Source organism: Dendropsophus ebraccatus, unplaced genomic scaffold (genome assembly GCF_027789765.1).
Source record: "Dendropsophus ebraccatus isolate aDenEbr1 unplaced genomic scaffold, aDenEbr1.pat pat_scaffold_1304_ctg1, whole genome shotgun sequence".
NCBI lineage: Eukaryota > Metazoa > Chordata > Amphibia > Anura > Hylidae > Dendropsophus > Dendropsophus ebraccatus.
In genome coordinates, this window is record NW_027208723.1 from 32,685 (window position 1) to 45,432 (window position 12,748).

The 12,748-nt window shown below is 46.3% G+C and overlaps 1 long non-coding RNA gene and 1 other non-coding gene across 2 annotated transcripts; one reads left to right on the plus strand and one right to left on the minus strand.

The window, feature by feature from the left end:
* LOC138775076 (uncharacterized) lies at positions 1–2,353 on the plus strand. Its single transcript, XR_011360484.1, has 2 exons — positions 1–1,245; positions 1,301–2,353. It is a non-coding gene; the product is annotated as an uncharacterized lncRNA (long non-coding RNA).
* Positions 2,354–11,188: 8,835 nt separating this feature from the next.
* Positions 11,189–11,375, minus strand: LOC138775078 (U2 spliceosomal RNA). Its single transcript, XR_011360485.1, has one exon. It is a non-coding gene; the product is annotated as a U2 spliceosomal RNA (small nuclear RNA).
* Positions 11,376–12,748: the final 1,373 nt, after the last annotated feature.

The following is a 12,748-nucleotide window of genomic DNA, read 5'->3' on the forward strand; positions in this document are numbered from 1 at the left end:
AGGCCAGCGATACGATTTTACCTACCTGCACCGTACCTGTATGACTACATATATATACGCCTCTTGCTCAGAAGCTCCAGCACATTAGAGAGTCCCTGATAGGGTTAACTTATAGTTGGACCATTTCTTACCTTGGAAAACTTCTGATATGGACACTAGAAAGAATGTTTTGTCTCAAGAACTATTTCCCTCAGAGACATGTTTATCAGCGTTCAAGGCCGTTCTCAGAGGAAAGCTGCCTGTCTGTTACAGTGGGAATAATGTGAAAGTATCATTGCAGAGAATGTATTGTTTTAACCTTTTTGAATAATAATAATGAATACTAATATAGATGCCATTGCGCATGACTGAATATCTAAATCACTAGCACCGCCTCATCTATGTCTTATTAGCATTTGTTACCACCCTATATTTTATCTGTCTATAAAATGTGATGACCATAATAAAACTTGGGCCATTTTCTCCAGGCTTATAATCATGATACATTGTCTTATCTGTGTCCATGACGTATAAGTAACGAGCTGGTAATACTGCAGGATTCCAACTCTAGATATAATTCAAAAACCATCCTTTACCTGGGTTTTTGGCTTCTCTCCATAGAGAGAGGTCAACATATAAATTTAACCTTAACATTTGGCGTCCGAACCGGGACTCAGCCTCTTGCAACCAGAACGCAGACAGACGGGATGTGGTGATTTATCCGTCATCGGACGCGCAGATATAACTGGCCAGGTAAGAAAGACTTTCCTTTCTTACGTACTATCTGTGCCTCAGGGGAACGGATCTAATCAGATTCCCGTCACACCTGCGTTCTCTATATATGTTTGTAAAGCTGAGTCTATTTGTTAGACAAAGAACTCTGTAACCCAGGATAGGACAAGGTTAAAGTGCTGCATTGCCGTCGCAAACTGTGGTGTGATTGAGATAAGCTGTTGCTGTATTTATGCTGAATTAAGAAAAGGGATTGCCGAACTTATTCACTTCTGCGTCCTTACGGGGAGGCTGTGATTAATTCTTAACCCTTGTAATACAGCATGGCATCGAGAACAGCTGCGAGGTCACAGACAGCAGGCACATAACTTTTGGAGTGAACGGGTTCCTGATAAGTGATATCTGTCTCGAGCAGCGGGAACAATACTTGTATTGATCCCATTATTTGTGCTTGTACTGTGGTAGAGAGCAGGTCAGAAGATCTGTGACTTACCCCCTTGCCCCCTAGGAGGAATTAGCAACGAGGGACAGTAGGTTGCTGTAGTGCGTCGCCATAGTGTGTCACTGTGACGGCTGGGCCTATAGCAAGGTTGCTGTAGTGCGTCGCCATAGTGTGTCACTGTGACGGCTGGGCCTATAGCGGCTGTGCTTGTTAAAACCTAAGGTTTAGGTTTCGTTCCCCAATACGCTACCTAGGGATTAGCTGAGCAAGGATGAGACAGTTATTCACTAAAAGAAGGGATCCCCAGTCTCCACAAGAAGTTTATGTGAAGCTGATGTGAAGCTAAGGAAGATATAGTTAGCGATGGGCATGAGAAGATGCAGTGCAAGATCTAGAACAGATCTTTAGGAGGTTTGATATGAAGGCAGATGCATGCCTTAGCCCCACCAACCTCTGGCTCTCTGACCAACACCTGGGAAACCCCTTACACTCCTGTGCACACTTATTTTTGCCTTGTGGGTAGGTAACCAGACCTACATGTAACATGCAGGGCAAATGGGTCCTTGGAATTTCCAGGAACCTTAGGGGTTAATCTAAGTACTATCCCTAAGGGGGAATCAAGGATTAGAGTTCTAAGAGGGGAGGGTGTGGAGTAGATAGATGAGAGCCAGAGGGTCAGACAGAAGGAAAACATTTAGGATAATGGGTGGGAAGCACAAGTCCAGCTGGGTGGACATGTGCCGGTGACCAACAATATCTAGATAAGACAGAATATTGTAGTGTGTGTGGCAGACCTAAGCCACATCATTATGTTACATCATTGTACCCAGTTTATATCTGTATACAAACCCCAGATCCTGCGAAAAGCCAACCTACGTCCAATGGTGGCGTATAGACCCTATGTTCTGCAGGAATCTTCCCCTTGGTCGGCTGTTGAAGTAGTTACTTTGATTTAAAGTGCCCCTGACCTGATAGTAAGACCAATGCCTTTGTGGAGGTGGGCAGCCTAACCTCAAATAGTGTACAGTGCCATGTAAGTGTCTGAGTACAATGCCACGTACTCAGACAAGGAGAACAGTCCAGCTCATTGCTAGATACAGTACTGAGAGAGCTGAAGAGGTTAATTAATGCTGCGTAGTGAAGCAGCATACAAAGTTGTTTTTTTTTTGTGTGTGTTATTTGTTATGTTTTGTACAAGGCCATCAACCAGCTCTGAGGGCTGCAGATCACATGCAAGCAGCATGAGAAAAAAAAAAAAGAATCAGAGCTGTTAGTGTAATGTAATGTACGCTCCTACATTATACTGTATTTCAGCCAGTCTTACTAAGCTGGTGTTCCCCTTTAGAAGTATGTTACGTGTTACAAAATGTTGATCATTTTCTGTTGTCCCGACCGTGGAACATTTGCTTATTTAGCTACGCCACTTTTTCTGTAATCAGCCCTCAAAGATGGCGACTGAAAGCCAACCACTCCCACATATCATCCACGTCTGTATTATAATTGTGACGTCTCAAAACCACGCCCTAAGCCAACACCCCTATATCCGGTTATCTAGTCCGGTGGCCATTTTAACTCCTGGCATTTCTGTCCTCCGCCCATACTGCTTAGTGTCACTGAGGGGGCGGGCACAGGACTCTCCGATAGAGTCTAACAACTGTTTTGCACATTTATTAATGAATATTATTACCTGATGGTGAAGAAAGTTAGACAAAGGTTTGTTGGAGGGAAAAGCAATGAGACTGTTTGAAGGAGCTGGGTCTATTAGACCTATTAGTGTATAAGATTGTTATACGGAAGTGTCAGTAGGAGGAGTCAGAGAGAAAAAGTACGTTTTATTAGGAATGTCAAGAGAAAAGTGATAATTGGTAAAGATCAAACGCAGAATTTTGTGCACTTATTAAGAACCCAATGGTATAAGGAGCCTGTAGTAACTTATTACTGTAACTTACACATTTGTATTTAAAAAGTATGTTGTAGGTATATATATGTATCCCAATATATATTGTAAGCAGATTTTCTTTAAGTGTGTGTCCCCAACGTATGATATTTCAAAGAAGAAGTAGTTTACTACAGTAAAATATATATACTTCTAAGGAGTAGTAACTTACTACTGTAATATATATTTCTATGTAACTTTATTTAACAAGTGTTTATATATATATATATATATATATGTGTATATATGTGTACACAACTATCCTAATAAGTTCTACGCAAATTGTTTTTTTTTTTCCTACTAAGTTATAAGTATGTGTGCCACTGTCCAAGGTTACAGTCTGGTGCATAAGAGCACAGCGCTGATATCTTCTGTAACTTCAAGGATGTTAGAAAAAAAAAGAAAAAAAAAAAACTTCCAAGAAATTTTAACTCTTGTATCTATGATTTTACTGCTCACTGCTCAAGGTTAGAAGTGAGGTACAGAGCGTTCTGTTTACTGATAAGAGCAGCGGATTGAAGGAATATTCATTTCAGCTGATTTATTTAATTTTTTTTAATGTTTTTATTTTTAGGGGTAACAGTTTTGTGATGATTATAGCAAACTTAGCTCATGAATATATATGTACTTTTATCCCTAGTAAAAACCAAACCCATGTCCATGGCTCCAGTCTGCACTCCTTATGCCCCCCCAGTATATATATATTTTGTGTTAAGTGCATTGAATCCAGCATCTCTGTTGCCTCTTGATGTAGATTCAAATGGGGGAGGGGATAGAGGTGAATGGAAATGGGAGCAGCCCATTTTGATGGAGTAGCCAATTTTGATGTTTTAAATTTTTTTTTAAACACCGTACAAATTTTTTATTTTTGAATAAGGATGTTTTTATTACTTATTGTGTTTGATATTTTAAATTGTGAAAGATGAAAATGTAATTGAAAGCCCAAATATTAATGAAAGTTTAAAAGTTTTCATTGTAGATTATCCCAGACTTTTCAAAGATGGATGACACAAGACGCAGGGATATTGTCACGGCCGCGGCGGCGTCCCGCGTTCCGGGCCGCCGCCGCGACCGCTTCCTGCCCCATGCAGCAGCCGGTGTCCATAGTCGGGGACCCGGCGCTGCTATCACCTCGGCCCCGGGGGGCGCCTCACCTCTCCACGCTCCTGTCTCCCGCTGTGCCGGCCGGCGCGCGCGTCCCCGCCTCCTAGGGCGCGCGCGCGCCGGCTGTCTCAGATTTAAAGGGGCAGTGCGCTCCTAATTGGTAGTTGCACCTAATCACTCCCCTATAAATCCCAGCATGCCCTGTCCCTGTGTTGGAGCCTCTACATGCTTCCCATAGCGTTTGGCCCAGCTCCCTGTTGTTCCTGTGTCCTGTCCGTTACCTGGTCCCAAGTCCCTGTTCCTGAGTCCTGTCCGTTACCTGGTCCCAAGTCCCTGTTCCTGGTTCCTGTTTCCCTGTCACTCCACCTGTTCCCGTGTCCAGCCTGTCACGTGCGCTCTCACCTGCAGACCATTGCCTGTGCCATCTCCTGCCACGCCTCGCCTGCCGACACCAGCAACCAAGCCAGGGGTAGCGACCTGGGGGTCGCCTGCCGCAGCAAGTCCATCCCGCCTTGCGGCGGGCTCTGGTGAAAACCAGCGGCCCCTTAGACTCCGCTCCCTGGTGAGGTTTGTGCCATCGCTGGTGCCGGTCCAGTGGATCCACTACTCCAGGCGTTACAGTAGGCTCCAACCATGGATCCCGGCGAGGTGCCTGATCTCCGTGATGTCGCCAGAGTGGTCACTCAGCAGGCGCAACAAATCCAGAAGCAGTCACAGCAGATCCAGCAACTCACTGCCGCCTTACAGCAGCAGACTACTGCCCAGCGCACACCACCTCCTGACGCTTCTTCTTCACTCCGACTGGCCCTCCCAAGCAAGTACTCTGGGGACTCTAAGTTGTGCAGAGGATTCTTGACTCAGTGCACCATGCACATTGAACTTTTGAGTAGTCAGTTTTCCACCGAGCGCTCTAAAGTGGCTTTCATCATCAGCCTATTAGAAGGGTAGAGCCCTGGCCTGGGCCACGCCACTGTGGGACCGTGATGATCCAGTTGCTGCCAATCTCCGGGCCTTCCTATTCGAGTTTCGCTCCGTCTTTGAGGAACCTGCCCGTGCTTCTTCAGCCGAGACTGCTCTCCTCAACCTCTCTCAAGGCAGCTCCTCTGTTGGTGACTACGCCATCCAGTTCCGCACCCTGGCAGCCGAATTGGACTGGAACGAGGCCGCCCTATTGGCCACCTTCAAGAAGGGCCTGTCTAGTCGTGTGAGAGACGTGCTCGCTGCCCGAGACCTGCCTACCTCCCTGAACGAACTCATTCTACTGGCCACCCGAGTTGATACTCGTTTTTCGGAGAGGGAGGAGGAGGTTCGGCATGAACATTTACTAACCCGTTCCCGTCGCCATCCCCAGCTGGCGCCGGTTTTCCAGAATCCTGACCTTTCGATGTCCCAACCCTCTCCTGAGATTCCTATGCAGGTGGAACGGGCTCACCTAACGCCTGATGAAAGAATCCGGCGCCTGGAGCAGAATCTCTGTCTCTATTGCGGTGGTTCCGATCACTTCCGGCTGGGATGTCCCCTACGTCCCCAAACATCCGGAAAATGCTCGCACCTAGGTCCGGTGGGACAGGTGTCCCTAGGTGTGAATGCCACCATTCCAAGTCTGTCTATGCCAGTTTCCATCCGGACTCTCTCAGGACGAAATCATCAGACTACTGCCTTCCTCGATTCTGGGTCAGCAGGCAGTTTTATTGCGGCAACATTGGTCCAAAGATGGCGGCTACCCGTGACCCGACTAGCCAGGCCCCTGTCTATCTCCTCGGTCACAGGCGAAATTCTTACCGACCGTGTGTACTACCAGACCGCACCTTTAGTCCTCCAGGTGGGTCCTTTACATCAAGAAGAGATATCCTTCTACGTCCTGCCCCATTCTTCCCCCGCGGTCCTCCTGGGACTCCCGTGGCTGAAAGAACATGCCCCTCAACTGGACTGGAGAACCGGGGAGATTCTCAGTTGGGGTCAGGACTGTTCCAACCAGTGTCTCAGGTCACCTCAGACCAAGTGTATTATGTCGTTTCCTGTCCCAGCCAAGCCTCTACCCGACCTACCGGCAGAAGACCAAGACTCGGCGGATGCCTTCTCTGCCGAGGTGTACCCTCTCTCCGTACCCAAGACTAAGGTCGTGTCCTCTCACCACCGGGAGAACTTACAGAAGGTCCTCGTCCACAGACCCACAGTCCCTTGCCATGTTTTACCGCCTGATCGCCTAGCACCAGTCGTCACCTCCTCGCTTCAGAGAGTACCCCCCGGAAAGACTCATGTTCACCCTGCGCTTCGAAGAGGTATTTTGAAGTGGGGTCATTCCTCGTTGGAGGCCGGGCACCCTGGAGTCCGTAAGACCGGCCAACGGATCTCTCGCCACTACTGGTGGCCTAGTCTGTTTCAAGATGTCAAAGACTTTGTGGCTTCCTGTGCCATCTGCAGGCAAGAAAGAGGGGGAGGCCAAAGGGGGGGGGTACTGTCACGGCCGCGGCGGCGTCCCGCGTTCCGGGCCGCCGCCGCGACCGCTTCCTGCCCCATGCAGCAGCCGGTGTCCATAGTCGGGGACCCGGCGCTGCTATCACCTCGGCCCCGGGGGGCGCCTCACCTCTCCACGCTCCTGTCTCCCGCTGTGCCGGCCGGCGCGCGCGTCCCCGCCTCCTCGGGCGCGCGCGCGCCGGCTGTCTCAGATTTAAAGGGGCAGTGCGCTCCTAATTGGTAGTTGCACCTAATCACTCCCCTATAAATCCCAGCATGCCCTGTCCCCTGTGTTGGAGCCTCTACATGCTTCCCATAGCGTTTGGCCCAGCTCCCTGTTGTTCCTGTGTCCTGTCCGTTACCTGGTCCCAAGTCCCTGTTCCTGAGTCCTGTCCGTTACCTGGTCCCAAGTCCCTGTTCCTGGTTCCTGTTTCCCTGTCACTCCACCTGTTCCCGTGTCCAGCCTGTCACGTGCGCTCTCACCTGCAGACCATTGCCTGTGCCATCTCCTGCCACGCCTCGCCTGCCGACACCAGCAACCAAGCCAGGGGTAGCGACCTGGGGGTCGCCTGCCGCAGCAAGTCCATCCCGCCTTGCGGCGGGCTCTGGTGAAAACCAGCGGCCCCTTAGACTCCGCTCCCTGGTGAGGTTTGTGCCATCGCTGGTGCCGGTCCAGTGGATCCACTACTCCAGGCGTTACAGATATATGGTGACCGCCATGCAGTGTGACGTTCCACTGCAGAAACCGCTCCTGCCATAAGCTGGAGGTGAGGACAATCACTGAGACATGTAAGATGGTTGAAGGTAACTGTGCAGATGTCTATATGAAGCCCACCATTATGGGTTAATTGGCAAATTAGAGATTTGTTTGGTCCCTGGGCTTACCAAAAAGCTGCCATAGAGCGGCTGACGCAACGTTCACGCAGACAAACCCTGATGCCAAAAAGGGTGATGGATGATGGATAAAGCTGGTGATGCGGTGGTTTCTGTGCTCTTCCCAAGGTAACAGCGTACAAAGCGTACAAGGGAACGGGGAGATGCTTCCAGTCTCTTCCTGAGGTAACCGTACATAGTGTACAGGTGGAGGGGGAGATGTGGATTTGTTTGTTTTTAAGTCTTTTCCAGAGACAATCAGCAACAAGCTGAGAGACCAGCGGATGGAGAGAAGGTACAGGGTAAAGATGGCATGCAGACAGTAAGTAAGTAACTGTGTTTGCCGCCTGCCTTGTATCCCACTGTAAGTTATCTGACAAAACCAGCAGAAGGAAGCCATGTGTAATGTGATGTAGTATCCTCACATTGGGCGGCCCAGGGGACAACAAATATAGCAGAGAGGGTTGTGTACGGCTGTATTATCTACACCTGTCATAACCTACTGTAGGTAACACCGTAAAGTGCCTGTCTGCATAGTCTGTCATCTTCCTGCCTGTTTCAGGGAATGTAAGTGGACGTCATCCACCTGCCACAGGTGGCCTATATAGGTATGTCCTTGTCTGTATTGGTGTCTTCTTTACAGGTCAAGCCAAAACTATGGGAGACGACAAAGCCAATTTCTGAGGTGATACTAGTGGCCTTAAAAGAAGCGATATAACTGAGGCCAAGAGTCCAAGTGTCTGTAAAGAGGCCTGTCAGTCAAAAGATGGGTTTAAGGATAAAGGATCCATACCAATGCTACTATTACAAAAAGGATCATAGGATATATTATTCTCATAATAAGGTCTTTGAAACCTTAGGTGATGTATCGTTTACACTTTGCTTTTATTTCTATGGTGGTTATCTTATGTGTAATATGTGATGATCTCAGTCAGACAAGAGACAATTCAGTAGGATCCAAATATTATATCGGTAATAAGCGCTAAGTTACTTCATATTATTGGTGTATGTATTATACTATATGATTATGTACAGGAAGAGATGTGACCATGCGACCAGTCATTAGTCCTGTGTGATCTAATCATAAAGACGTTTTCTAGGTACAAAATGAAGTAAAAAGACTAAAAAGAAGTGGGAATTTTGAGAATCCGGTACTGAAGATTGTGAATTCACTAATTGGTTATTATAAGTGAATCTAATGGTTACATAGTAGGTCACATTGTGGAGATGTTATTGCATTTACCTGTTGTGCTGTTTTTGGTTTATGTATCAATCAACTTTTCATTTTGCTTTTGCCATGAGATGAGATTTTCTCACATCTAAACTTTTTATTTTCAGAAACTTTTTAAAGTTAGTTTTTGTGACTCTCCAATACCCACATGATACCAAAGTGGTAGAGTCCTTGTGATAGAGTCACGTCTGTTATATACAGTGAAGAACTTATTGTCTGATCACTCAGTGTCACAGGGAGACGTAGGAGTGACAGGAGACTAGGTTAGGTTCGGGACGGAGGATTGTCTTACCTTTAAAGCAGTCCTATGGTAAAGGGACCTAGAGAAGGGGGCTACATCTGTAGTCAAGATTAGGGACAAATCTTAGGGACAGGAGTGATGAGACAATAAGGTTTGGTTATTTTGATAAAATCCGGAGAGGTATTTGTCATATATATATGATTGTTTGGGTATTGACAATAAGCTTTTATTTGTTTTGTTGTAACTAAGCTGTATATTGATGTATACTATACAGACTCGCCCATTGTTTAGTATTTTCTTTCGGTTATTGCAGATCTTACTACCACATCTGCTGTAAGTTTGTTCCGCCATCTATAACTTTCAATAAAACGTATGGTACTATTTTTGTCTATCCTATGGTGATGCCCATAAACTAATAGGAGTCCTTCAGGGTCTCTTCCAAGTGGTCTTATGCATAATACTGATCTGTTTTTCAGTAAAAGTGTTCATGTGTATTTTCTCTCGTATAAAACCTCAACAAACAGGAAGAAGCTTCACCCTCATATAAGAGACTAACGTTACTATGCTTTCTTTCTCTTATCGGTTCTCTTGAATCTGTGCCGCCTGGACATTTCTGGAGGTTGGATGCTGTACTAGTACTTGGAGGATGTTTTCACCTGTGGTCCCTTGATCAACCTGCGACTGAGGGTAGAGTCCTTAAAACCTCCGGCTACGACCCAACCACCAGTGATGAACCATATCCATGCTCCACGGATGTCAAATGGGGGAATGATAAGGCCAGCGATACGATTTTACCTACCTGCACCGTACCTGTATGACTACATATATATACGCCTCTTGCTCAGAAGCTCCAGCACATTAGAGAGTCCCTGATAGGGTTAACTTATAGTTGGACCATTTCTTACCTTGGAAAACTTCTGATATGGACACTAGAAAGAATGTTTTGTCTCAAGAACTATTTCCCTCAGAGACATGTTTATCAGCGTTCAAGGCCGTTCTCAGAGGAAAGCTGCCTGTCTGTTACAGTGGGAATAATGTGAAAGTATCATTGCAGAGAATGTATTGTTTTAACCTTTTTGAATAATAATAATGAATACTAATATAGATGCCATTGCGCATGACTGAATATCTAAATCACTAGCACCGCCTCATCTATGTCTTATTAGCATTTGTTTACCACCCTATATTTTATCTGTCTATAAAATGTGATGACCATAATAAAACTTGGGCCATTTTCTCCAGGCTTATAATCATGATACATTGTCTTATCTGTGTCCATGACGTATAAGTAACGAGCTGGTAATACTGCAGGATTCCAACTCTAGATATAATTCAAAAACCATCCTTTACCTGGGTTTTTGGCTTCTCTCCATAGAGAGAGGTCAACATATAAATTTAACCTTAACAATACGCTGCGTATACGGTGTGTGGGTCTATACCCTTAGAGCGAATTTGGCCCAAACACTTGCAGAGCCAATTTGGCACTTTCCCTTTAAGAATTACTTTGGTGCCGCCCTTTAAGAGAATATTTGTTGCGGCCGCTTTAAGTGGTCCCATCCCTTTAAGAGCAACTGTGGTCCAGTCCCTTTAAGAGAAACTTTGGTACACTCACTTTAAGAGCGACTTCGGCCCTGTACCTTTAAGAGCGGATTTGGCACTTTTTCCTTTAAGAGCTAATTTGACCCCGTCCCTTAACTAACTATGCTAAAATAACAAAAAAAAAAAAAAAACTATAGTATATACTGACCACTTCAGCAGTATGCAAAAGCACAGACTGCACCCCCCCCCCCCCCCCCCCAAAAAAAAAATAATAATAAAAACAAATTCTAATTTAATGGTTTGAACAGCACCTACCTGCATTTTCCTTGCTACCTACCTACCTGGTTGGCTGCCTGGCTGCAACTACAGTTTCTGTCTGTCTGCCTGGCAGTTATATGTGACATCACAGCCTCGATGACATCATCACGGAATGTTTCTCTGTGTATGCTAGACGTAAACAACTTTTGCTCCATTCACACACGGTAAAGCCTTATGTGCACTCACCTGCCAAGGTGCTTACAACATGCAGGGTGGCATGAAAAGTCTGCTACGCACGCTGTGGGGGGGTTGTATTTTTTGGAAAGGCACTTGGGGTGCAGCTGTGCACCCTGTGTGTGTGTGGGGGGGGGTTTGTCTAACTTTTGGAAACGCATTCGGGAGTGCACGGAACCTGGAAACACTGCAGAACCAGGTCGATGCCTGGAGAGGACAGAGCAAGGTCTATTTCCGTCTCGCTGTTCTAAAAATCCATGTCATATATACATATACATTAATAAATATATATATATATATATATATATATATATATACACCTACTCTTAGCCAAGAGGCTATAAGGGAGCGGCTTCTGAGGGGACGCCACAAAAGCCAAATTAGACAACACATGGCATACATGTCTCAGTTACGGCAGCGGCTTTACCATGGACAACATAGATGCATTTATATTTCTCTCTGTCACTATCTATCTATCTATCTATCTATCTATGTGTTTATGTGTCTATCTATCTATCTATCTATCTATCTATCTGTCTATTTATCATCTATCTATCTATATATCTATCTATCTATCTATCTATCTATCTATCTATCTATCTATCTATCTATGTATGTATAGATAACTACCAATTATTAAAGAGCAACTTTGTTGCCAGCCCTTTAGGAACGACTTTGGTGCCGCCCTTTAAGAGAATATTTGGTGCAGTCACTTTAAGCAGTCCTATGCCTTTAGCAGCAATTGTGGTGCACTCACTTCAAGAGTGACTTTGGCCCCGTACCTTTAAGAGCGATTTTGGCACTTTCCCTTTAAGAGCTAATTTGGCACTGTCACTTTAAGTGCGACTATGGTGACGCCCTTTAATAGCGACTTTAATGCCAATCCTTTAAGAACTACTTTGGTGCTGCCCTTTAAGAGAATATTTGGAGAAGTCACTTTAAGTCCCTTTTAAAGAAACTTTGGTACACTCACTTTCAGAGCGACTTTGGCCCCGTACCTTTACGAGCGAATTTTGCACTTTCCCTTTAAAAGCTAAGTTGGCACTGTCCCTTTAGGTGCAACTATGGGGCCACCCCTTTAAGAACGCGTTCGGTGCCACCCTTTAAGAGAATATTTGGTGCAGTCCCTTAAAGGGACGGCACCACAGTCGCTCTCAAAGGGACGGCACAAAAGTCGCCCTCAAAGGGACGGGACCAAAGTCGCTCTTGAATGAACGGCACCAAAGTCGCTCTCAAAGGGACAGCACCAAAGTCGCTCTTAAAGAGATGGCACCAAAGTCGCTCTTAAAGGGACGGCACCAAATTCACTATTAAAGGGACGGTGCTAAAGTCACTTTCCAAGGCACGACACCACAGTCGCTCTTAAAGGGATGGCACCAAAGTCGCTCTTAAAGGGACTACACCACAGTCGCTCTTTTTGGTCCAGTCCCTTTAAGAACGACTTTGGTACCGTCCCTTTTAGAGCGACTTTTCCCCTTCCTGGTTTCTGCTCACTGCCCGCAGCAGCCGGGAAAACTGCAGAGCCAGCCTCTAAAGTGACAAACCCCTCAGCCAATCACTGCTCGCGGCTCTGTCCCCTCTCGGATGGGTGATCGGTTGACCGGCCTGTTACTTCAGAGTCCGGCTCTGAAGTTCCACCGGCGGCTGCGGCCAGAAGCCAGGAAGACACCAGGGAGGGGGCAGAAGCTCCGGGGAGCGTGGACAGGTACGTAGATACTTTAG